The following is a 25237-nucleotide window of genomic DNA, read 5'->3' as shown; positions in this document are numbered from 1 at the left end:
CGAAGAAATAAACGGAGAAACGAACAAGGAAACGGAGAAACGAAGAAAGCAACGGAGAAACGAAGACAGAAACGGAGAAACGAAGAAAGAAACGGAGAAACGAAGAAAGAAACGGAGAAACGGAGAAATAAATGGAGAAACGAAGAAATAAACGGAGCAACGAACCAGGAAACGGAGAAACGGAGAAAGAAATGGAGAAACGATGAAAGAAATGGAGAAACGAAGAAAGAAACGGAGAAACGAAGAAAGAAACGGAGATACGAAGAAAGAAACGGAGAAACGAAGAAAGAAACGGAGAAACGAAGAAAGAAACGGAGAAACGAAGAAAGAAACGGAGAAACGAGCAAAGAAACGGAGAAACGAAGAAGGAAACGGAGAAACGAAGAAAGAAACGGAGAAATAAATGGAGAAACGAAGATATAAACGGAGAAACGAACAAGGAAACGGAGAAACGAAGAAAGCTACGGAGAAACGAAGACAGAAACGGAGAAACGAAGAAAGAAACGGAGAAACGAAGAAAGAAACGGAGAAACGGAGAAGTAAATGGAGAAACGAAGAAATAAACGGGGAAACGAACCAGGAAACGGAGAAACGAAGAAAGAAATGGAGAAAAAAAGAAAGAAATGGAGAAACGAAGAAAGAAACGGAGAAACGAAGAAAGAAACGGAGATACGAAGACAGAAACGGAGAAACGAAGAAAGAAACGGAGAAACGAAGAAAGAAACGGAGAAACGGAGAAGTAAATGGAGAAACGAAGAAATAAACGGGGAAACGAACCAGGAAACGGAGAAACGAAGAAAGAAATGGAGAAAAAAAGAAAGAAATGGAGAAACGAAGAAAGAAACGGAGAAACGAAGAAAGAAACGGAGATACGAAGAAAGAAACGGAGAAACGAAGAAAGAAACGGAGAAACGAAGAAAGAAACGGAGAAACGAAGAAAGAAACGGAGAAACGAGCAAAGAAACGGAGAAACGAAGAAGGAAACGCAGAAACGAAGAAAGAAACGGAGAAACGGAGAAATAAATGGAGAAACGAAGAAATAAACGGACAAACGTACAAGGAACCGGAGAAACGAAGATAGAAACGGAGAAACGAAGATAGAAATGGAGAAACGAAGAAAGAAACGGAGAAACGAAGAAAGAAACGGAGAAACGAACAAAGAAACGGAGAAACGAAGAAAGAAACGGAGAAATGAAGAAAGAAACGGAGAAACGAAAAAAGAAACGGAGAATCGGAGAAATAAATGGAGAAACGAAGAAATAAACCGAGAAACGGAGAAAGAAACGGAGAAACGAACAAAGAAACGGAGAAACGAAGAAAGAAACGGAGAAACGATCAAAGAAACGGAGAAACGAACAAAGAATCGGAGAAACGAAGAAAGAAACGGAGAAACGCAGAAATAAATGGAGAAACGAAGAAATAAACGGAGAAACGAAGATAGAAACGGAGAAACGAAGAAATAAACGGAGAAACGAAGAAAGAAACGGAGAAACGGAGAAGTAAATGGAGAAACGAAGAAATAAACGGGGAAACGAACCAGGAAACGGAGAAACGAAGAAAGAAATGGAGAAAAAAAGAAAGAAATGGAGAAACGAAGAAAGAAACGGAGAAACGAAGAAAGAAACGGAGATACGAAGAAAGAAACGGAGAAACGAAGAAAGAAACGGAGAAACGAAGAAAGAAACGGAGTAACGAAGAAAGAAACGAAGAAACGAAGAAAGAAACGGAGAAACAGAGAAATAAATGGAGAAACGAAGAAATAAACGGAGAAACGAACAAGGAAACGGAGAAACGAAGAAAGCTACGGAGAAACGAAGACAGAAACGGAGAAACGAACAAAGAAACGGAGAAACGAAGAAAGAAACGGAGAAATGAAGAATGAAACGGAGAAACGAAGAAAGAAACGGAGAAACGAAGAAAGAAACGGAGAAACGAGCAAAGAAACGGAGAAACGAAGAAGGAAACGCAGAAACGAAGAAAGAAACGGAGAAACGGAGAAAGAAACGGAGAAACGAAGAACGAAACGGAGTAACGAAGAAAGAAACGAAGAAACGAAGAAAGAAACGGAGAAACAGAGAAATAAATGGAGAAACGAAGAAATAAACGGAGAAACGAACAAGGAAACGGAGAAACGAAGAAAGCTACGGAGAAACGAAGACAGAAACGGAGAAACGAAGAAAGAAACGGAGAAACGAAGAAAGAAACGGAGAAACGGAGAAGTAAATGGAGAAACGAAGAAATAAACGGGGAAACGAACCAGGAAACGGAGAAACGAAGAAAGAAATGGAGAAAAAAAGAAAGAAATGGAGAAACGAAGAAAGAAACGGAGAAACGAAGAAAGAAACGGAGATACGAAGAAAGAAACGGAGAAACGAAGAAAGAAACGGAGAAACGAAGAAAGAAACGGAGAAACGAAGAAAGAAACGGAGAAACGAGCAAAGAAACGGAGAAACGAAGAAGGAAACGCAGAAACGAAGAAAGAAACGGAGAAACGGAGAAATAAATGGAGAAACGAAGAAATAAACGGACAAACGTACAAGGAACCGGAGAAACGAAGATAGAAACGGAGAAACGAAGATAGAAATGGAGAAACGAAGAAAGAAACGGAGAAACGAAGAAAGAAACGGAGAAACGAACAAAGAAACGGAGAAACGAAGAAAGAAACGGAGAAATGAAGAAAGAAACGGAGAAACGAAAAAAGAAACGGAGAATCGGAGAAATAAATGGAGAAACGAAGAAATAAACCGAGAAACGGAGAAAGAAACGGAGAAACGAACAAAGAAACGGAGAAACGAAGAAAGAAACGGAGAAACGATCAAAGAAACGGAGAAACGAACAAAGAATCGGAGAAACGAAGAAAGAAACGGAGAAACGCAGAAATAAATGGAGAAACGAAGAAATAAACTGAGAAACGAAGATAGAAACGGAGAAACGAAGAAATAAACGGAGAAACGAAGAAAGAAACGGAGAAACGGAGAAGTAAATGGAGAAACGAAGAAATAAACGGGGAAACGAACCAGGAAACGGAGAAACGAAGAAAGAAATGGAGAAAAAAAGAAAGAAATGGAGATACGAAGAAAGAAACGGAGAAACGAAGAAAGAAACGGAGAAACGAAGAAAGAAACGGAGAAACGAAGAAAGAAACGGAGAAACGAGCAAAGAAACGGAGAAACGAAGAAGGAAACGCAGAAACGAAGAAAGAAACGGAGAAACGGAGAAAGAAACGGAGAAACGAAGAACGAAACGGAGTAACGAAGAAAGAAACGAAGAAACGAAGAAAGAAACGGAGAAACAGAGAAATAAATGGAGAAACGAAGAAAGAAACGGAGAAATAAATGGAGAAACGAAGATATAAACGGAGAAACGAACAAGGAAACGGAGAAACGAAGAAAGCTACGGAGAAACGAAGACAGAAACGGAGAAACGAAGAAAGAAACGGAGAAACGAAGAAAGAAACGGAGAAACGGAGAAGTAAATGGAGAAACGAAGAAATAAACGGGGAAACGAACCAGGAAACGGAGAAACGAAGAAAGAAATGGAGAAAAAAAGAAAGAAATGGAGAAACGAAGAAAGAAACGGAGAAACGAAGAAAGAAACGGAGATACGAAGACAGAAACGGAGAAACGAAGAAAGAAACGGAGAAACGAAGAAAGAAACGGAGAAACGGAGAAGTAAATGGAGAAACGAAGAAATAAACGGGGAAACGAACCAGGAAACGGAGAAACGAAAAAAGAAATGGAGAAAAAAAGAAAGAAATGGAGAAACGAAGAAAGAAACGGAGAAACGAAGAAAGAAACGGAGATACGAAGAAAGAAACGGAGAAACGAAGAAAGAAACGGAGAAACGAAGAAAGAAACGGAGAAACGAAGAAAGAAACGGAGAAACGAGCAAAGAAACGGAGAAACGAAGAAGGAAACGCAGAAACGAAGAAAGAAACGGAGAAACGGAGAAATAAATGGAGAAACGAAGAAATAAACGGACAAACGTACAAGGAACCGGAGAAACGAAGATAGAAACGGAGAAACGAAGATAGAAATGGAGAAACGAAGAAAGAAACGGAGAAACGAAGAAAGAAACGGAGAAACGAACAAAGAAACGGAGAAACGAAGAAAGAAACGGAGAAATGAAGAAAGAAACGGAGAAACGAAAAAAGAAACGGAGAATCGGAGAAATAAATGGAGAAACGAAGAAATAAACCGAGAAACGGAGAAAGAAACGGAGAAACGAACAAAGAAACGGAGAAACGAAGAAAGAAACGGAGAAACGATCAAAGAAACGGAGAAACGAAGAAAGAACCGGAGAAACGAAGAAAGAAACGGAGAAACAAAGAAAGAATCGGAGAAACGAACAAAGAAACGGAGAAACGAAGAAAGAAACGGAGAAACGAACAAAGAAACGGAGAAACGAACAAAGAAACGGAGAAACGAAGAAAGAAACGGAGAAACGAAGAAAGAAACGCAGAAACGAAGAAAGAAACGGAGAAACAAAGAAAGAAACGGAGAAACGAAGAAAGAAACGGAGAAACGAGCAAAGAAACGGAGAAACGAAGAAGGAAACGGAGAAACGAAGAAAGAAACGGAGAAACGGAGAAATAAATGGAGAAACGAAGAAATAAACGGACAAACGAACAAGGAACCGGAGAAACGAGGATAGAAACGGAGAAACGAAGATAGAAATGGAGAAACGAAGAAAGAAACGGAGAAACGAAGAAAGAAACGGAGAAACGAACAAAGAAACGGAGAAACGAAGAAAGAAACGGAGAAATGAAGAAAGAAACGGAGAAACGAAGAAAGAAACGGAGAAACGAAGATAGAAACGGAGAAACGGAGAAGTAAATGGAGAAACGAAGAAAGAAACGGAGAAACGAACCAGGAAACGGAGAAACGAAGAAAGGAACGGAGAAACGAAGGAGGAAACGGAGAAATGAAGAAAGAAACGGAGAAACGAAGAAGGAAACGGAGAAATAAATGGAGAAACGAAGAAATAAACGGAGAAACGAACAAGGAAACGGAGAAACGAAGAAAGAAACGGAGAAACGAAGGTAGAAACGGAGAAACGAAGAAAGAAACGGAGTCACTAAAAAAGAAACGAAGAAACGAACAAAGAAACGGAGAAATAAAGGGAGAAACGAAGAAATAAACGGAGAAACGGAGAAATAAATGGAGAAACGAAGAAATAAACGGAGAAACGAAGAAAGAAACGGTGAAACGAACAAAGAAACGAAGAAACGAAGAAAGAAACGGAGACATAAATGGAGAAACAAAGAAATAAACGGAGAAACGAACAAGGAAACGGAGAAACGAAGAAAGAAACAGAGAAACGAAGAAAGAAACGGAGAAACGAAGAAAGAAACGGAGAAACGAAGAAAGAAACGGAGGAACGAACAAAGAACCGGAGAAACGAAGAAAGAAACGGAGAAACGAAGAAAGAAACGCAGAAACGAAGAAAGAAACAGAGAAACGAAGAAAGGAACGGAGAGACGAAGGAACAAACGGAGAAATGAAGAAAGAAACGGAGAAACGAAGTAGGAAACGGAGAAATAAATGGAGAAACGAAGAAATAAACGGAGAAACGAACAAGGAAACGGAGAAACGAAGAAAGAAACGGAGAAACGAAGATAGAAACGGAGAAACGAAGAAAGAAACGGAGAAACGAAGAAAGAAACGGAGATACGAACAAAGAAACGGAGAAACGAACAAAGAAACGGAGAAACGAAGAAAGAAACGAAGGAACGTAGAAATAAATGGAGAAACGAAGAAATAAACGGAGAAACGTAGAAACGAAGAAAGAAACGGAGGAACGAAGATAGAAACGGAGAAACGAAGAAAGAAACGGAGAAACGAAGAAAGAAACGGAGAAACGAAGAAAGAAACGGAGAAACGAAGAAAGAAACGGAGAAACGAAGAAAGAAACGGAGAAACGAAGAAAGAAACGGAGAAACGAAGAAAGAAACGGAGAAACGAAGAAAGAAACGGAGAAACGAAGAAAGAAACGCAGAAACGAAGAAAGAAACGGAGGAACGTAGAAATAAATGGAGAAACGAAGAAATAAACGCAGAAACGAACAAAGAAACGGAGAAACAAACAAAGAAACAAAGAAACGAAGAAAGAAACGGAGAAACGAAGAAAGAAACGGAGAAACGAAGAAACAAACGGAGGAACGAACAAAGAACCGGAGAAACGAAGAAAGAAACGTAGAAACGAAGAAAGAAACGCAGAAACGAAGAAAGAAACGGAGAAACGAAGAAAGGAACGGCGAAACGAAGGAAGAAACGGAGAAACGAAGAAAGAAACGGAGAAACGAAGAAGGAAACGGAGAAATAAATGGAGAAACGAAGAAATAAACGGAGAAACGAACAAGGAAACGGAGAAACGAAGAAAGAAACGTAGAAACGAAGAAAGAAACGGAGGAACATAGAAATAAATGGAGAAACGAAAAATTAACGGACAAACGGAGAAACGAAGAATGAAACGGAGAAACGAAGAATGAAACGGAGAAACGAAGAAAGAAACGGAGAAACGAACAAAGAAACGGAGAAACGTAGAAAGAAACGGAGAAACGAAGAACGAAACGGAGTAACGAAGAAAGAAACGAAGAAACGAAGAAAGAAACGGAGAAACATAGAAATAAATGGAGAAACGAAGAAATAAACGGAGAAACGAACAAGGAAACGGAGAAACGAAGAAAGCAACGGAGAAACGAAGACAGAAACGGAGAAACGAAGAAAGAAACGGAGAAACGAAGAAAGAAACGGAGAAACGGAGAAATAAATGGAGAAACGAAGAAATAAACGGAGCAACGAACCAGGAAACGGAGAAACGGAGAAAGAAATGGAGAAACGATGAAAGAAATGGAGAAACGAAGAAAGAAACGGAGAAACGAAGAAAGAAACGGAGATACGAAGAAAGAAACGGAGAAACGAAGAAAGAAACGGAGAAACGAAGAAAGAAACGGAGAAACGAAGAAAGAAACGGAGAAACGAGCAAAGAAACGGAGAAACGAAGAAGGAAACGGAGAAACGAAGAAAGAAACGGAGAAATAAATGGAGAAACGAAGATATAAACGGAGAAACGAACAAGGAAACGGAGAAACGAAGAAAGCTACGGAGAAACGAAGACAGAAACGGAGAAACGAAGAAAGAAACGGAGAAACGAAGAAAGAAACGGAGAAACGGAGAAGTAAATGGAGAAACGAAGAAATAAACGGGGAAACGAACCAGGAAACGGAGAAACGAAGAAAGAAATGGAGAAAAAAAGAAAGAAATGGAGAAACGAAGAAAGAAACGGAGAAACGAAGAAAGAAACGGAGATACGAAGACAGAAACGGAGAAACGAAGAAAGAAACGGAGAAACGAAGAAAGAAACGGAGAAACGGAGAAGTAAATGGAGAAACGAAGAAATAAACGGGGAAACGAACCAGGAAACGGAGAAACGAAGAAAGAAATGGAGAAAAAAAGAAAGAAATGGAGAAACGAAGAAAGAAACGGAGAAACGAAGAAAGAAACGGAGATACGAAGAAAGAAACGGAGAAACGAAGAAAGAAACGGAGAAACGAAGAAAGAAACGGAGAAACGAAGAAAGAAACGGAGAAACGAGCAAAGAAACGGAGAAACGAAGAAGGAAACGCAGAAACGAAGAAAGAAACGGAGAAACGGAGAAATAAATGGAGAAACGAAGAAATAAACGGACAAACGTACAAGGAACCGGAGAAACGAAGATAGAAACGGAGAAACGAAGATAGAAATGGAGAAACGAAGAAAGAAACGGAGAAACGAAGAAAGAAACGGAGAAACGAACAAAGAAACGGAGAAACGAAGAAAGAAACGGAGAAATGAAGAAAGAAACGGAGAAACGAAAAAAGAAACGGAGAATCGGAGAAATAAATGGAGAAACGAAGAAATAAACCGAGAAACGGAGAAAGAAACGGAGAAACGAACAAAGAAACGGAGAAACGAAGAAAGAAACGGAGAAACGATCAAAGAAACGGAGAAACGAACAAAGAATCGGAGAAACGAAGAAAGAAACGGAGAAACGCAGAAATAAATGGAGAAACGAAGAAATAAACGGAGAAACGAAGATAGAAACGGAGAAACGAAGAAATAAACGGAGAAACGAAGAAAGAAACGGAGAAACGGAGAAGTAAATGGAGAAACGAAGAAATAAACGGGGAAACGAACCAGGAAACGGAGAAACGAAGAAAGAAATGGAGAAAAAAAGAAAGAAATGGAGAAACGAAGAAAGAAACGGAGAAACGAAGAAAGAAACGGAGATACGAAGAAAGAAACGGAGAAACGAAGAAAGAAACGGAGAAACGAAGAAAGAAACGGAGTAACGAAGAAAGAAACGAAGAAACGAAGAAAGAAACGGAGAAACAGAGAAATAAATGGAGAAACGAAGAAATAAACGGAGAAACGAACAAGGAAACGGAGAAACGAAGAAAGCTACGGAGAAACGAAGACAGAAACGGAGAAACGAACAAAGAAACGGAGAAACGAAGAAAGAAACGGAGAAATGAAGAATGAAACGGAGAAACGAAGAAAGAAACGGAGAAACGAAGAAAGAAACGGAGAAACGAGCAAAGAAACGGAGAAACGAAGAAGGAAACGCAGAAACGAAGAAAGAAACGGAGAAACGGAGAAAGAAACGGAGAAACGAAGAACGAAACGGAGTAACGAAGAAAGAAACGAAGAAACGAAGAAAGAAACGGAGAAACAGAGAAATAAATGGAGAAACGAAGAAATAAACGGAGAAACGAACAAGGAAACGGAGAAACGAAGAAAGCTACGGAGAAACGAAGACAGAAACGGAGAAACGAAGAAAGAAACGGAGAAACGAAGAAAGAAACGGAGAAACGGAGAAGTAAATGGAGAAACGAAGAAATAAACGGGGAAACGAACCAGGAAACGGAGAAACGAAGAAAGAAATGGAGAAAAAAAGAAAGAAATGGAGAAACGAAGAAAGAAACGGAGAAACGAAGAAAGAAACGGAGATACGAAGAAAGAAACGGAGAAACGAAGAAAGAAACGGAGAAACGAAGAAAGAAACGGAGAAACGAAGAAAGAAACGGAGAAACGAGCAAAGAAACGGAGAAACGAAGAAGGAAACGCAGAAACGAAGAAAGAAACGGAGAAACGGAGAAATAAATGGAGAAACGAAGAAATAAACGGACAAACGTACAAGGAACCGGAGAAACGAAGATAGAAACGGAGAAACGAAGATAGAAATGGAGAAACGAAGAAAGAAACGGAGAAACGAAGAAAGAAACGGAGAAACGAACAAAGAAACGGAGAAACGAAGAAAGAAACGGAGAAATGAAGAAAGAAACGGAGAAACGAAAAAAGAAACGGAGAATCGGAGAAATAAATGGAGAAACGAAGAAATAAACCGAGAAACGGAGAAAGAAACGGAGAAACGAACAAAGAAACGGAGAAACGAAGAAAGAAACGGAGAAACGATCAAAGAAACGGAGAAACGAACAAAGAATCGGAGAAACGAAGAAAGAAACGGAGAAACGCAGAAATAAATGGAGAAACGAAGAAATAAACTGAGAAACGAAGATAGAAACGGAGAAACGAAGAAATAAACGGAGAAACGAAGAAAGAAACGGAGAAACGGAGAAGTAAATGGAGAAACGAAGAAATAAACGGGGAAACGAACCAGGAAACGGAGAAACGAAGAAAGAAATGGAGAAAAAAAGAAAGAAATGGAGATACGAAGAAAGAAACGGAGAAACGAAGAAAGAAACGGAGAAACGAAGAAAGAAACGGAGAAACGAAGAAAGAAACGGAGAAACGAGCAAAGAAACGGAGAAACGAAGAAGGAAACGCAGAAACGAAGAAAGAAACGGAGAAACGGAGAAAGAAACGGAGAAACGAAGAACGAAACGGAGTAACGAAGAAAGAAACGAAGAAACGAAGAAAGAAACGGAGAAACAGAGAAATAAATGGAGAAACGAAGAAAGAAACGGAGAAATAAATGGAGAAACGAAGATATAAACGGAGAAACGAACAAGGAAACGGAGAAACGAAGAAAGCTACGGAGAAACGAAGACAGAAACGGAGAAACGAAGAAAGAAACGGAGAAACGAAGAAAGAAACGGAGAAACGGAGAAGTAAATGGAGAAACGAAGAAATAAACGGGGAAACGAACCAGGAAACGGAGAAACGAAGAAAGAAATGGAGAAAAAAAGAAAGAAATGGAGAAACGAAGAAAGAAACGGAGAAACGAAGAAAGAAACGGAGATACGAAGACAGAAACGGAGAAACGAAGAAAGAAACGGAGAAACGAAGAAAGAAACGGAGAAACGGAGAAGTAAATGGAGAAACGAAGAAATAAACGGGGAAACGAACCAGGAAACGGAGAAACGAAAAAAGAAATGGAGAAAAAAAGAAAGAAATGGAGAAACGAAGAAAGAAACGGAGAAACGAAGAAAGAAACGGAGATACGAAGAAAGAAACGGAGAAACGAAGAAAGAAACGGAGAAACGAAGAAAGAAACGGAGAAACGAAGAAAGAAACGGAGAAACGAGCAAAGAAACGGAGAAACGAAGAAGGAAACGCAGAAACGAAGAAAGAAACGGAGAAACGGAGAAATAAATGGAGAAACGAAGAAATAAACGGACAAACGTACAAGGAACCGGAGAAACGAAGATAGAAACGGAGAAACGAAGATAGAAATGGAGAAACGAAGAAAGAAACGGAGAAACGAAGAAAGAAACGGAGAAACGAACAAAGAAACGGAGAAACGAAGAAAGAAACGGAGAAATGAAGAAAGAAACGGAGAAACGAAAAAAGAAACGGAGAATCGGAGAAATAAATGGAGAAACGAAGAAATAAACCGAGAAACGGAGAAAGAAACGGAGAAACGAACAAAGAAACGGAGAAACGAAGAAAGAAACGGAGAAACGATCAAAGAAACGGAGAAACGAACAAAGAATCGGAGAAACGAAGAAAGAAACGGAGAAACGCAGAAATAAATGGAGAAACGAAGAAATAAACGGAGAAACGAAGATAGAAACGGAGAAACGAAGAACTAAACGGAGAAACGAAGAAAGAAACGGAGAAACGGAGAAGTAAATGGAGAAACGAAGAAATAAACGGGGAAACGAACCAGGAAACGGAGAAACGAAGAAAGAAATGGAGAAAAAAAGAAAGAAATGGAGAAACGAAGAAAGAAACGGAGAAACGAAGAAAGAAACGGAGATACGAAGAAAGAAACGGAGAAACGAAGAAAGAAACGGAGAAACGAAGAAAGAAACGGAGTAACGAAGAAAGAAACGAAGAAACGAAGAAAGAAACGGAGAAACAGAGAAATAAATGGAGAAACGAAGAAATAAACGGAGAAACGAACAAGGAAACGGAGAAACGAAGAAAGCTACGGAGAAACGAAGACAGAAACGGAGAAACGAACAAAGAAACGGAGAAACGAAGAAAGAAACGGAGAAATGAAGAATGAAACGGAGAAACGAAGAAAGAAACGGAGAACGAAGAAAGAAACGGAGAAACGAGCAAAGAAACGGAGAAACGAAGAAGGAAACGCAGAAACGAAGAAAGAAACGGAGAAACGGAGAAAGAAACGGAGAAACGAAGAACGAAACGGAGTAACGAAGAAAGAAACGAAGAAACGAAGAAAGAAACGGAGAAACAGAGAAATAAATGGAGAAACGAAGAAATAAACGGAGAAACGAACAAGGAAACGGAGAAACGAAGAAAGCTACGGAGAAACGAAGACAGAAACGGAGAAACGAAGAAAGAAACGGAGAAACGAAGAAAGAAACGGAGAAACGGAGAAGTAAATGGAGAAACGAAGAAATAAACGGGGAAACGAACCAGGAAACGGAGAAACGAAGAAAGAAATGGAGAAAAAAAGAAAGAAATGGAGAAACGAAGAAAGAAACGTGAGAAACGAAGAAAGAAACGGAGATACGAAGAAAGAAACGGAGAAACGAAGAAAGAAACGGAGAAACGAAGAAAGAAACGGAGAAACGAAGAAAGAAACGGAGAAACGAGCAAAGAAACGGAGAAACGAAGAAGGAAACGCAGAAACGAAGAAAGAAACGGAGAAACGGAGAAATAAATGGAGAAACGAAGAAATAAACGGACAAACGTACAAGGAACCGGAGAAACGAAGATAGAAAACGGAGAAACGAAGATAGAAATGGAGAAACGAAGAAAGAAACGGAGAAACGAAGAAAGAAACGGAGAAACGAACAAAGAAACGGAGAAACGAAGAAAGAAACGGAGAAATGAAGAAAGAAACGGAGAAACGAAAAAAAGAAACGGAGAATCGGAGAAATAAATGGAGAAACGAAGAAATAAACCGAGAAACGGAGAAAGAAACGGAGAAACGAACAAAGAAACGGAGAGAAACGAAACGAAGAAACGGAGAAACGATCAAAGAAACGGAGAAACGAACAAAGAATCGGAGAAACGAAGAAAGAAACGGAGAAGAAACGCAGAAATAAATGGAGAAACGAAGAAATAAACTGAGAAACGAAGATAGAAACGGAGAAACGAAGAAATAAACGGAGAAACGAAGAAAGAAACGGAGAAACGGAGAAGTAAATGGAGAAACGAAGAAATAAACGGGGAAACGAACCAGGAAACGGAGAAACGAAGAAAGAAATGGAGAAAAAAAGAAAGAAATGGAGAAACGAAGAAAGAAACGGAGAAACGAAGAAAGAAACGGAGAAACGAAGAAAGAAACGGAGAAACGTAGAAAGAAACGGAGAAACGAAGAACGAAACGGAGTAACGAAGAAAGAAACGAAGAAACGAAGAAAGAAACGGAGAAACAGAGAAATAAATGGAGAAACGAAGAAATAACGGAGAAACGAACAAGGAAACGGAGAAACGAAGAAAGCTACGGAGAAGCGAAGACAGAAACGGAGAAACGAACAAAGAAACGGAGAAACGAAGAAAGAAACGGAGAAATGAAGAATGAAACGGAGAAACGAAGAAAGAAACGGAGAAACGAAGAAAGAAACGGAGAAACGAAGAAAGAAACGGAGAAACGAAGAAAGAAACGGAGAAACGAAGAAAGAAACGGAGAAACGTAGAAAGAAACGGAGAAACGAAGAACGAAACGGAGTAACGAAGAAAGAAACGAAGAAACGAAGAAAGAAACGGAGAAACAGAGAAATAAATGGAGAAACGAAGAAATAAACGGAGAAACGAACAAGGAAACGGAGAAACGAAGAAAGCTACGGAGAAACGAAGACAGAAACGGAGAAACGAAGAAAGAAACGGAGAAACGAAGAAAGAAACGGAGAATCGGAGAAATAAATGGAGAAACGAAGAAATAAACCGAGAAACGGAGAAAGAAACGGAGAAACGAACAAAGAAACGGAGAAACGAAGAAAGAAACGGTGAAATGAAGAAAGAAACGGAGAAACGAAGAAAGAAACGGAGAATCGGAGAAATAAATGGAGAAACGAAGAAATAAACCGAGAAACGGAGAAAGAAACGGAGAAACGAACAAAGAAACGGAGAAACGAAGAAAGAAACGGAGAAACGATCAAAGAAACGGAGAAACGAACAAAGAATCGGAGAAACGAAGAAAGAAACGGAGAAACGAACAAAGAAACGGAGAAACGAACAAAGAAACGGAGAAACGAAGAAAGAAACGGAGAAACGGAGAATTAAATGGAGAAACGAAGAATGAAACGGAGAAACGAAGAAATAAACGGAGAAACGAAGAAAGAAACGGAGAAACAAAGAAAGAAACGGAGAAACGAACAAAGAAACGGAGAAACGAAGAAAGAAACGGAGAAACGAAGAAAGAAACGGAGAAACGAGCAAAGAAACGGAGAAACGAAGAAGGAAACGCAGAAACGAAGAAAGAAACGGAGAAACGGAGAAATAAATGGAGAAACGAAGAAATAAACGGACAAACGTACAAGGAACCGGAGAAACGAAGATAGAAACGGAGAAACGAAGATAGAAATGGAGAAACGAAGAAAGAAACGGAGAAACGAAGAAAGAAACGGAGAAACGAACAAAGAAACGGAGAAACGAAGAAAGAAACGGAGAAATGAAGAAAGAAACGGAGAAACGAAAAAAGAAACGGAGAATCGGAGAAATAAATGGAGAAACGAAGAAATAAACCGAGAAACGGAGAAAGAAACGGAGAAACGAACAAAGAAACGGAGAAACGAAGAAAGAAACGGAGAAACGATCAAAGAAACGGAGAAACGAACAAAGAATCGGAGAAACGAAGAAAGAAACGGAGAAACGCAGAAATAAATGGAGAAACGAAGAAATAAACTGAGAAACGAAGATAGAAACGGAGAAACGAAGAAATAAACGGAGAAACGAAGAAAGAAACGGAGAAACGGAGAAGTAAATGGAGAAACGAAGAAATAAACGGGGAAACGAACCAGGAAACGGAGAAACGAAGAAAGAAATGGAGAAAAAAAGAAAGAAATGGAGAAACGAAGAAAGAAACGGAGAAACGAAGAAAGAAACGGAGAAACGAAGAAAGAAACGGAGAAACGTAGAAAGAAACGGAGAAACGAAGAACGAAACGGAGTAACGAAGAAAGAAACGAAGAAACGAAGAAAGAAACGGAGAAACAGAGAAATAAATGGAGAAACGAAGAAATAAACGGAGAAACGAACAAGGAAACGGAGAAACGAAGAAAGCTACGGAGAAGCGAAGACAGAAACGGAGAAACGAACAAAGAAACGGAGAAACGAAGAAAGAAACGGAGAAATGAAGAATGAAACGGAGAAACGAAGAAAGAAACGGAGAAACGAAGAAAGAAACGGAGAAACGAAGAAAGAAACGGAGAAACGAAGAAAGAAACGGAGAAACGAAGAAAGAAACGGAGAAACGTAGAAAGAAACGGAGAAACGAAGAACGAAACGGAGTAACGAAGAAAGAAACGAAGAAACGAAGAAAGAAACGGAGAAACAGAGAAATAAATGGAGAAACGAAGAAATAAACGGAGAAACGAACAAGGAAACGGAGAAACGAAGAAAGCTACGGAGAAACGAAGACAGAAACGGAGAAACGAAGAAAGAAACGGAGAAACGAAGAAAGAAACGGAGAAACGGAGAAGTAAATGGAGAAACGAAGAAATAAACGGGGAAACGAACCAGGAAGCGGAGAAACGAAGAAAGAAATGGAGAAAAAAAGAAAGAAATGGAGAAACGAAGAAAGAAACGGAGAAACGAAGAAAGAAACGGAGATACGAAGAAAGAAACGGAGAAACGAAGAAAGAAACGGAGAAACGAAGAAAGAAACGGAGAAACGAAGAAAGAAACGGAGAAACGAGCAAAGAAACGGAGAAACGAAGAAAGAAACGCAGAAACGAAGAAAGAAACGGAGAAACGGAGAAATAAATGGAGAAACGAAGAAATAAACGGACAAACGAACAAGGAACCGGAGAAACGAAGATAGAAACGGAGAAACGAAGATAGAAATGGAGAAACGAAGAAAGAAACGGAGAAACGAAGAAAGAAACGGAGAAACGAACAAAGAAACGGAGAAACGAAGAAAGAAACGGTGAAATGAAGAAAGAAACGGAGAAACGAAGAAAGAAACGGAGAATCGGAGAAATAAATGGAGAAACGAAGAAATAAACCGAGAAACGGAGAAAGAAACGGAGAAACGAACAAAGAAACGGAGAAACGAAGAAAGAAACGGAGAAACGATCAAAGAAACGGAGAAACGAACAAAGAATCGGAGAAACGAAGAAAGAAACGGAGAAACGAACAAAGAAACGGAGAAACGAACAAAGAAACGGAGAAACGAAGAAAGAAACGGAGAAACGGAGAATTAAATGGAGAAACGAAGAATGAAACGGAGAAACGAAGAAATAAACGGAGAAATGAAGAAAGAAACGGAGAAACAAAGAAAGAAACGGAGAAACGAACAAAGAAACGGAGAAACGAAGAAAGAAACGGAGAAATGAAGAATGAAACGGAGAAACGAAGAAAGAAACGGAGAAATAAATGGAGAAACGAAGATATAAACGGAGAAACGAAGAAAGAAACTGGGAAACGAAGAAAGAAACGGAGAAACGAAGAAAGAAACGGAGAAACGAAGAAAGAAACGGAGAAACGAAGAAAGAAACGGAGAAACGAAGAAAGAAACGGAGAAACGAAGAAAGAAACGGAGAAACGAAGAAAGAAACGGAGAAACGTAGAAAGAAACGGGGAAACGAAGAACGAAACGGAGTAACGAAGAAAGAAACGAAGAAACGAAAAAAGAAACGGAGAAACAGAGAAATAAATGGAGAAACGAAGAAATAAACGGAGAAACGAACAAGGAAACGGAGAAACGAAGAATGCTACGGGGAAACGAAGAAAGAAACGGAGAAACGGAGAAATAAATGGAGAAACGAAGAAATAAACGGAGAAACGAACCAGGAAACGGAGAAACGAAGAAAGAAATTGAGAAACGAAGAAAGAAATGGAGAAACGAAGAAAGAAACGGAGAAACGAAGAAAGAAACGGAGATACGAAGAAGGAAACGGTGCAACGAAGAAAGAAACGGAGAAACGAAGAAAGAAACGGAGATACGAAGAAAGAAACGGAGAAACGAAGAAACAAACGGAGAAACGAAGAAAGAAACGGAGAAACGAAGAAAGAAACGGAGAAACGAGCAAAGAAACGGAGAAACGAAGAAGGAAACGGAGAAACGAAGAAAGAAACGGAGAAACGGAGACATAAATGGAGAAACGGAGACATAAATGGAGAAACGAAGAAATAAACGGACAAACGAACAAGGAAACGGAGAAACGAAGATAGAAACGGAGAAACGAAGATAGAAATGGAGAAAAGAAGAAAGAAACGGAGAAACGAAGGAAGAAACGGAGAAACGAACAAAGAAACGGAGAAACGAAGAAAGAAACGGAGAAAGAAGAAAGAAACGGAGAAACGAAGAAAGAAACGGAGAATCGGAGAAATAAATGGAGAAACGAAGAAATAAACCGAGAAACGGAGAAAGAAACGGAGAAACGAAGAAAGAAACGGAGAAACGAAGAAAGAAACGGAGAAACGATCAAAGAAACGGAGAAACGAACAAAGAATCGGAAAAACGAAGAAAGAAACGGAGAAACGCAGAAATAAATGGAGAAACGAAGAAATAAACGGAGAAACGAAGGTAGAAACGGAGAAACGAAGAAATAAACGGAGAAACGAACAAAGAAACTGAGAAACGAAGAAAGAAACGTAGAAACGAACAAAGAAACGGAGAAACGAACAAAGAAACGGAGAATCGAAGAAAGAAACGGAGAAACGGAGAATTAAATGGAGAAACGAACAAAGAAACGGAGAAACGAAGAAAGAAACGGAGAAACGATCAAAGAAACGGAGAAACGAACAAAGAATCGGAGAAACGAAGAAAGAAACGGAGAAACGAACAAAGAAACGGAGAAACGAAGAAAGAAACGGAGAAACGGAGAATTAAATGGAGAAACGAAGAATGAAACGGAGAAACGAAGAAATAAACGGAGAAATGAAGAAAGAAACGGAGAAACAAAGAAAGAAACGGAGAAACGAACAAAGAAACGGAGAAACGAAGAAAGAAACGGAGAAATGAAGAATGAAACGGAGAAACGAAGAAAGAAACGGAGAAATAAATGGAGAAACGAAGATATAAACGGAGAAACGAAGAAAGAAACGGGGAAACGAAGAAAGAAACGGAGAAACGAAGAAAGAAACGGAGAAACGAAGAAAGAAACGGAGAAACGAAGAAAGAAACGGAGAAACGAAGAAAGAAACGGAGAAACGAAGAAAGAAACGGAGAAACGAAGAAAGAAACGGAGAAACGTAGAAAGAAACGGGGAAACGAAGAACGAAACGGAGTAACGAAGAAAGAAACGAAGAAACGAAAAAAGAAACGGAGAAACAGAGAAATAAATGGAGAAACGAAGAAATAAACGGAGAAACGAACAAGGAAACGGAGAAACGAAGAATGCTACGGGGAAACGAAGAAAGAAACGGAGAAACGGAGAAATAAATGGAGAAACGAAGAAATAAACGGAGAAACGAACCAGGAAACGGAGAAACGAAGAAAGAAATGGAGAAACGAAGAAAGAAATGGAGAAACGAAGAAAGAAACGGAGAAACGAAGAAAGAAACGGAGATACGAAGAAGGAAACGGTGAAACGAAGAAAGAAACGGAGAAACGAAGAAAGAAACGGAGATACGAAGAAAGAAACGGAGAAACGAAGAAACAAACGGAGAAACGAAGAAAGAAACGGAGAAACGAAGAAAGAAACGGAGAAACGAGCAAAGAAACGGAGAAACGAAGAAGAAAACGGAGAAACGAAGAAAGAAACGGAGAAACGGAGACATAAATGGAGAAACGGAGACATAAATGGAGAAACGAAGAAATAAACGGACAAACGAACAAGGAAACGGAGAAACGAAGATAGAAACGGAGAAACGAAGATAGAAATGGAGAAACGAAGAAAGAAACGGAGAAACGAAGGAAGAAACGGAGAAACGAACCAGGAAACGGAGAAACGAAGAAAGAAACGGAGAAACGAAGAAAGAAACGGAGAAACGAAGAAAGAAACGGAGAAACGAAGAAAGAAACGGAGAAACGAAGAAAGAAACGGAGAAACGTAGAAAGAAACGGGGAAACGAAGAACGAAACGGAGTAACGAAGAAAGAAACGAAGAAACGAAAAAAGAAACGGAGAAACAGAGAAATAAATGGAGAAACGAAGAAATAAACGGAGAAACGAACAAGGAAACGGAGAAACGAAGAATGCTACGGGGAAACGAAGAAAGAAACGGAGAAACGGAGAAATAAATGGAGAAACGAAGAAATAAACGGAGAAACGAACCAGGAAACGGAGAAACGAAGAAAGAAATGGAGAAACGAAGAAAGAAATGGAGAAACGAAGAAAGAAACGGAGAAACGAAGAAAGAAACGGAGATACGAAGAAGGAAACGGTGACACGAAGAAAGAAACGGAGAAACGAAGAAAGAAACGGAGATACGAAGAAAGAAACGGAGAAACGAAGAAACAAACGGAGAAACGAAGAAAGAAACGGAGAAACGAAGAAAGAAACGGAGAAACGAGCAAAGAAACGGAGAAACGAAGAAGAAAACGGAGAAACGAAGAAAGAAACGGAGAAACGGAGACATAAATGGAGAAACGGAGACATAAATGGAGAAACGAAGAAATAAACGGACAAACGAACAAGGAAACGGAGAAACGAAGATAGAAACGGAGAAACGAAGATAGAAATGGAGAAACGAAGAAAGAAACGGAGAAACGAAGGAAGAAACGGAGAAACGAACAAAGAAACGGAGAAACGAAGAAAGAAACGGAGAAAGAAGAAAGAAACGGAGAAACGAAGAAAGAAACGGAGAATCGGAGAAATAAATGGAGAAACGAAGAAATAAACCGAGAAACGGAGAAAGAAACGGAGAAACGAAGAAAGAAACGGAGAAACGAAGAAAGAAACGGAGAAACGATCAAAGAAACGGAGAAACGAACAAAGAATCGGAGAAACGAAGAAAGAAACGGAGAAACGCAGAAATAAATGGAGAAACGAAGAAATAAACGGAGAAACGAAGGTAGAAACGGAGAAACGAAGAAATAAACGGAGAAACGTACAAAGAAACTGAGAAACGAAGAAAGAAACGTAGAAACGAACAAAGAAACGGAGAAACGAACAAAGAAACGGAGAATCGAAGAAAGAAACGGAGAAACGGAGAATTAAATGGAGAAACGAAGAATGAAACGGAGAAACGAAGAAATAAACGGAGAAATGAAGAAAGAAACGGAGAAACAAAGAAAGAAACGGAGAAACGAACAAAGAAACGGAGAAACGAAGAAAGAAACGGAGAAACGGAGAATTAAATGGAGAAACGAAGGTAGAAACGGAGAAACGAAGAAATAAACGGAGAAACGAACAAAGAAACTGAGAAACGAAGAAAGAAACGTAGAAACGAACAAAGAAACGGAGAAACGAACAAAGAAACGGAGAATCGAAGAAAGAAACGGAGAAACGGAGAATTAAATGGAGAAACGAACAAAGAAACGGAGAAACGAAGAAAGAAACGGAGAAACGATCAAAGAAACGGAGAAACGAACAAAGAATCGGAGAAACGAAGAAAGAAACGGAGAAACGAACAAAGAAACGGAGAAACGAAGAAAGAAACGGAGAAACGGAGAATTAAATGGAGAAACGAAGAATGAAACGGAGAAACGAAGAAATAAACGGAGAAATGAAGAAAGAAACGGAGAAACAAAGAAAGAAACGGAGAAACGAACAAAGAAACGGAGAAACGAAGAAAGAAACGGAGAAATGAAGAATGAAACGGAGAAACGAAGAAAGAAACGGAGAAATAAATGGAGAAACGAAGATATAAACGGAGAAACGAAGAAAGAAACGGGGAAACGAAGAAAGAAACGGAGAAACGAAGAAAGAAACGGAGAAACGAAGAAAGAAACGGAGAAACGAAGAAAGAAACGGAGAAACGAAGAAAGAAACGGAGAAACGAAGAAAGAAACGGAGATACGAAGAAGGAAACGGTGAAACGAAGAAAGAAACGGAGAAACGAAGAAAGAAACGGAGAAACGAAGAAAGAAACGGAGAAACGTAGAAAGAAACGGGGAAACGAAGAACGAAACGGAGTAACGAAGAAAGAAACGAAGAAACGAAAAAAGAAACGGAGAAACAGAGAAATAAATGGAGAAACGAAGAAATAAACGGAGAAACGAACAAGGAAACGGAGAAACGAAGAATGCTACGGGGAAACGAAGAAAGAAACGGAGAAACGGAGAAATAAATGGAGAAACGAAGAAATAAACGGAGAAACGAACCAGGAAACGGAGAAACGAAGAAAGAAATGGAGAAACGAAGAAAGAAATGGAGAAACGAAGAAAGAAACGGAGAAACGAAGAAAGAAACGGAGATACGAAGAAGGAAACGGTGAAACGAAGAAAGAAACGGAGAAACGAAGAAAGAAACGGAGATACGAAGAAAGAAACGGAGAAACGAAGAAACAAACGGAGAAACGAAGAAAGAAACGGAGAAACGAAGAAAGAAACGGAGAAACGAGCAAAGAAACGGAGAAACGAAGAAGAAAACGGAGAAACGAAGAAAGAAACGGAGAAACGGAGACATAAATGGAGAAACGGAGACATAAATGGAGAAACGAAGAAATAAACGGACAAACGAACAAGGAAACGGAGAAACGAAGATAGAAACGGAGAAACGAAGATAGAAATGGAGAAACGAAGAAAGAAACGGAGAAACGAAGGAAGAAACGGAGAAACGAACAAAGAAACGGAGAAACGAAGAAAGAAACGGAGAAAGAAGAAAGAAACGGAGAAACGAAGAAAGAAACGGAGAATCGGAGAAATAAATGGAGAAACGAAGAAATAAACCGAGAAACGGAGAAAGAAACGGAGAAACGAAGAAAGAAACGGAGAAACGAAGAAAGAAACGGAGAAACGATCAAAGAAACGGAGAAACGAACAAAGAATCGGAGAAACGAAGAAAGAAACGGAGAAACGCAGAAATAAATGGAGAAACGAAGAAATAAACGGAGAAACGAAGGTAGAAACGGAGAAACGAAGAAATAAACGGAGAAACGAACAAAGAAACTGAGAAACGAAGAAAGAAACGTAGAAACGAACAAAGAAACGGAGAAACGAACAAAGAAACGGAGAATCGAAGAAAGAAACGGAGAAACGGAGAATTAAATGGAGAAACGAAGAATGAAACGGAGAAACGAAGAAATAAACGGAGAAATGAAGAAAGAAACGGAGAAACAAAGAAAGAAACGGAGAAACGAACAAAGAAACGGAGAAACGAAGAAAGAAACGGAGAAATGAAGAATGAAACGGAGAAACGAAGAAAGAAACGGAGAAATAAATGGAGAAACGAAGAAATAAACCGAGAAACGGAAAAAGAAACGGAGAAACGAACAAAGAAACGGAGAAACGAAGAAAGAAACGGGGAAACGAAGAAAGAAGCGGAGAAACGGAGAAAGAAACGGAGAAACGAAGAAAGAAACGGAGAAACGAAGATAGAAACGGAGAAACGAAGAAATAAACGGAGAAACGAACAAAGAAACTGAGAAACGAAGAAAGAAACGTAGAAACGAACAAAGAATCGGAGAAACGAAGAAAGAAACGGAGAAACGCAGAAATAAATGGAGAAACGAAGAAATAAACGGAGAAACGAAGATAGAAACGGAGAAACGAAGAAATAAACGGAGAAACGAACAAAGAAACTGAGAAACGAAGAAAGAAACGGAGAAACGAACAAAGAAACGGAGAAACGAACAAAGAAACGGAGAAACGAAGAAAGAAACGGAGAAAGAAGAAAGAAACGGAGAAACGAAGAAAGAAACTGAGAAACGAAGAAAGAAACGTAGAAACGAACAAAGAAACGGAGAAACGAACAAAGAAACGGAGAATCGAAGAAAGAAACGGAGAAACGGAGAATTAAATGGAGAAACGAAGAAAGAAACGGAGAAATAAATGGAGAAACGAAGAAATAAACCGAGAAACGGAAAAAGAAACGGAGAAACGAACAAAGAAACGGAGAAACGAAGAAAGAAACGGGGAAACGAAGAAAGAAGCGGAGAAACGGAGAAAGAAACGGAGAAACGAAGAAAGAAACGGAGAAACGAAGATAGAAACGGAGAAACGAAGAAATAAACGGAGAAACGAACAAAGAAACTGAGAAACGAAGAAAGAAACGTAGAAACGAACAAAGAATCGGAGAAACGAAGAAAGAAACGGAGAAACGCAGAAATAAATGGAGAAACGAAGAAATAAACGGAGAAACGAAGATAGAAACGGAGAAACGAAGAAATAAACGGAGAAACGAACAAAGAAACTGAGAAACGAAGAAAGAAACGGAGAAACGAACAAAGAAACGGAGAAACGAACAAAGAAACGGAGAAACGAAGAAAGAAACGGAGAAACGAAGAAAGAAACGGAGAAACGAGCAAAGAAACGGAGAAACGAAGAAGGAAACGGGGAAACAAAGAAAGAAACGGAGAAACGGAGAAATAAATGGAGAAACGAAGAAGTAAACGGACAAACAAACAAGGAAACGGAGAAACGAAGATAGAAACGGAGAAACGAAGATAGAAATGGAGAAACGAAGAAAGAAACGGAGAAACGAAGGAAGAAACGGAGAAACGAACAAAGAAACGGAGAAACGAAGAAAGAAACGGAGAGAGAAGAAAGAAACGGAGAAACGAAGAAAGAAACGGAGAATCGGAGAAATAAATGGAGAAACGAAGAAAGAAACGGAGAAACGCAGAAATAAATGGAGAAACGAAGAAATAAACGGAGAAACGAAGATAGAAACGGAGAAACGAAGAAATAAACGGAGAAACGAACAAAGAAACTGAGAAACGAAGAAAGAAACGGAGAAACTAACAAAGAAACGGAGAAACGAACAAAGAAACGGAGAAACGAAGAAAGAAACGGAGAAACGAAGAAAGAAACGGAGAAACGAGCAAAGAAACGGAGAAACGAAGAAGGAAACGGGGAAACAAAGAAAGAAACGGAGAAACGGAGAAATAAATGGAGAAACGAAGAAATAAACGGACAAACGAACAAGGAAACGGAGAAACGAAGATAGAAACGGAGATACGAAGAAAGAAACGGTGAAACGAAGAAAGAAACGGAGAAACGAAGAAAGAAACGGAGATACGAAGAAAGAAACGGAGAAACGAAGAAACAAACGGAGAAACGAAGAAAGAAACGGAGAAACGAAGAAAGAAACGGAGAAACGAGCAAAGAAACGGAGAAACGAAGAAGGAAACGGAGAAACGAAGAAAGAATTGGAGAAACGGAGACATAAATGGAGAAACGAAGAAATAAACGGACAAACGAACAAGGAAACGGAGAAACGAAGAAAGAAACGGAGAAACGAAGAAAGAATCGGAGAAACGAAGAAAGAAACAGAGAAACGGAGAAAGAAACGGAGAAACGAAGAAAGAAACGGAGAAACGAAGAAAGAAACAGAGAAACGGAGAAATAAATGGAGAAACGAAGAAATAAACGGAGAAACGAACCAGGAAACGGAGAAACGAAGAAAGAAACGGAGAAACGAAGAAAGGAACGGCGAAACGAAGGAAGAAACGGAGAAACGAAGAAAGAAACGGAGAAACGAAGAAAGAAACGGAGAATCGAACAAGGGAACGGAGAAACGAACAAAGAAACGGAGAAACGAAGAAAGAAACGGAGAAACGAAGAAATAAACGGAGAAACGAAGAAAGAAACGGAGAAACGGAGAAACGAACAAAGAAACGGAGAAACGAAGAAAGAAACGGAGAAACGAAGAGAGAAACGGAGTAACGAAAAAAGAAACGAAGAAACGAACAAAGAAACGGAGAAATAAAGGGAGAAACGAAGAAATAAACGGAGAAACGAGCAAGGAAACGGAGAAACGAAGAAGGAAACGGAGAAACGAAGAAAGAAACGGAGAAACGAAGAAAGAAACGGAGAAACGAAGAAAGAAACGGAGAAACGAACAAAGAAACGGAGAAACGAAGAAAGAAACGGAGAAACGAAGAAAGAAACGCAGAAACGAAGAAAGAAACGGAGAAACGAAGAAAGAAACGGAGAATCGGAGAAATAAATGGAGAAACGAAGAAATAAACGGAGAAACGGAGAAATAAATGGAGAAACGAAGAATTAAACGAAGAAACGAAGAAAGAAACGGAGAAACGAACAAAGAAACGAAGAAACGAACAAAGAAACGGAGACATAAATGGAGAAACAAAGAAATAGCCGGAGAAACGAACAAGGAAACGGAGATACGAAGAAGGAAACGGTGAAACGAAGAAAGAAACGGAGAAACGAAGAAAGAAACGGAGATACGAAGAAAGAAACGGAGAAACGAAGAAACAAACGGAGAAACGAAGAAAGAAACGGAGAAACGAAGAAAGAAACGGAGAAACGAGCAAAGAAACGGAGAAACGAAGAAGGAAACGGAGAAACGAAGAAAGAAACGGAGAAACGGAGACATAAATGGAGAAACGGAGACATAAATGGAGAAACGAAGAAATAAACGGACAAACGAACAAGGAAACGGAGAAACGAAGATAGAAACGGAGAAACGAAGATAGAAATGGAGAAACGAAGAAAGAAACGGAGAAACGAAGGAAGAAACGGAGAAACGAACAAAGAAACGGAGAAACGAAGAAAGAAACGGAGAAAGAAGAAAGAAACGGAGAAACGAAGAAAGAAACGGAGAAACGAGCAAAGAAACGGAGAAACGAAGAAGGAAACGGGGAAAC

Source organism: Ptiloglossa arizonensis, chromosome 11, assembly GCF_051014685.1.
Source record: "Ptiloglossa arizonensis isolate GNS036 chromosome 11, iyPtiAriz1_principal, whole genome shotgun sequence".
Lineage (NCBI taxonomy): Eukaryota > Metazoa > Arthropoda > Insecta > Hymenoptera > Colletidae > Ptiloglossa > Ptiloglossa arizonensis.
This window is presented reverse-complemented; position numbering follows the sequence as displayed.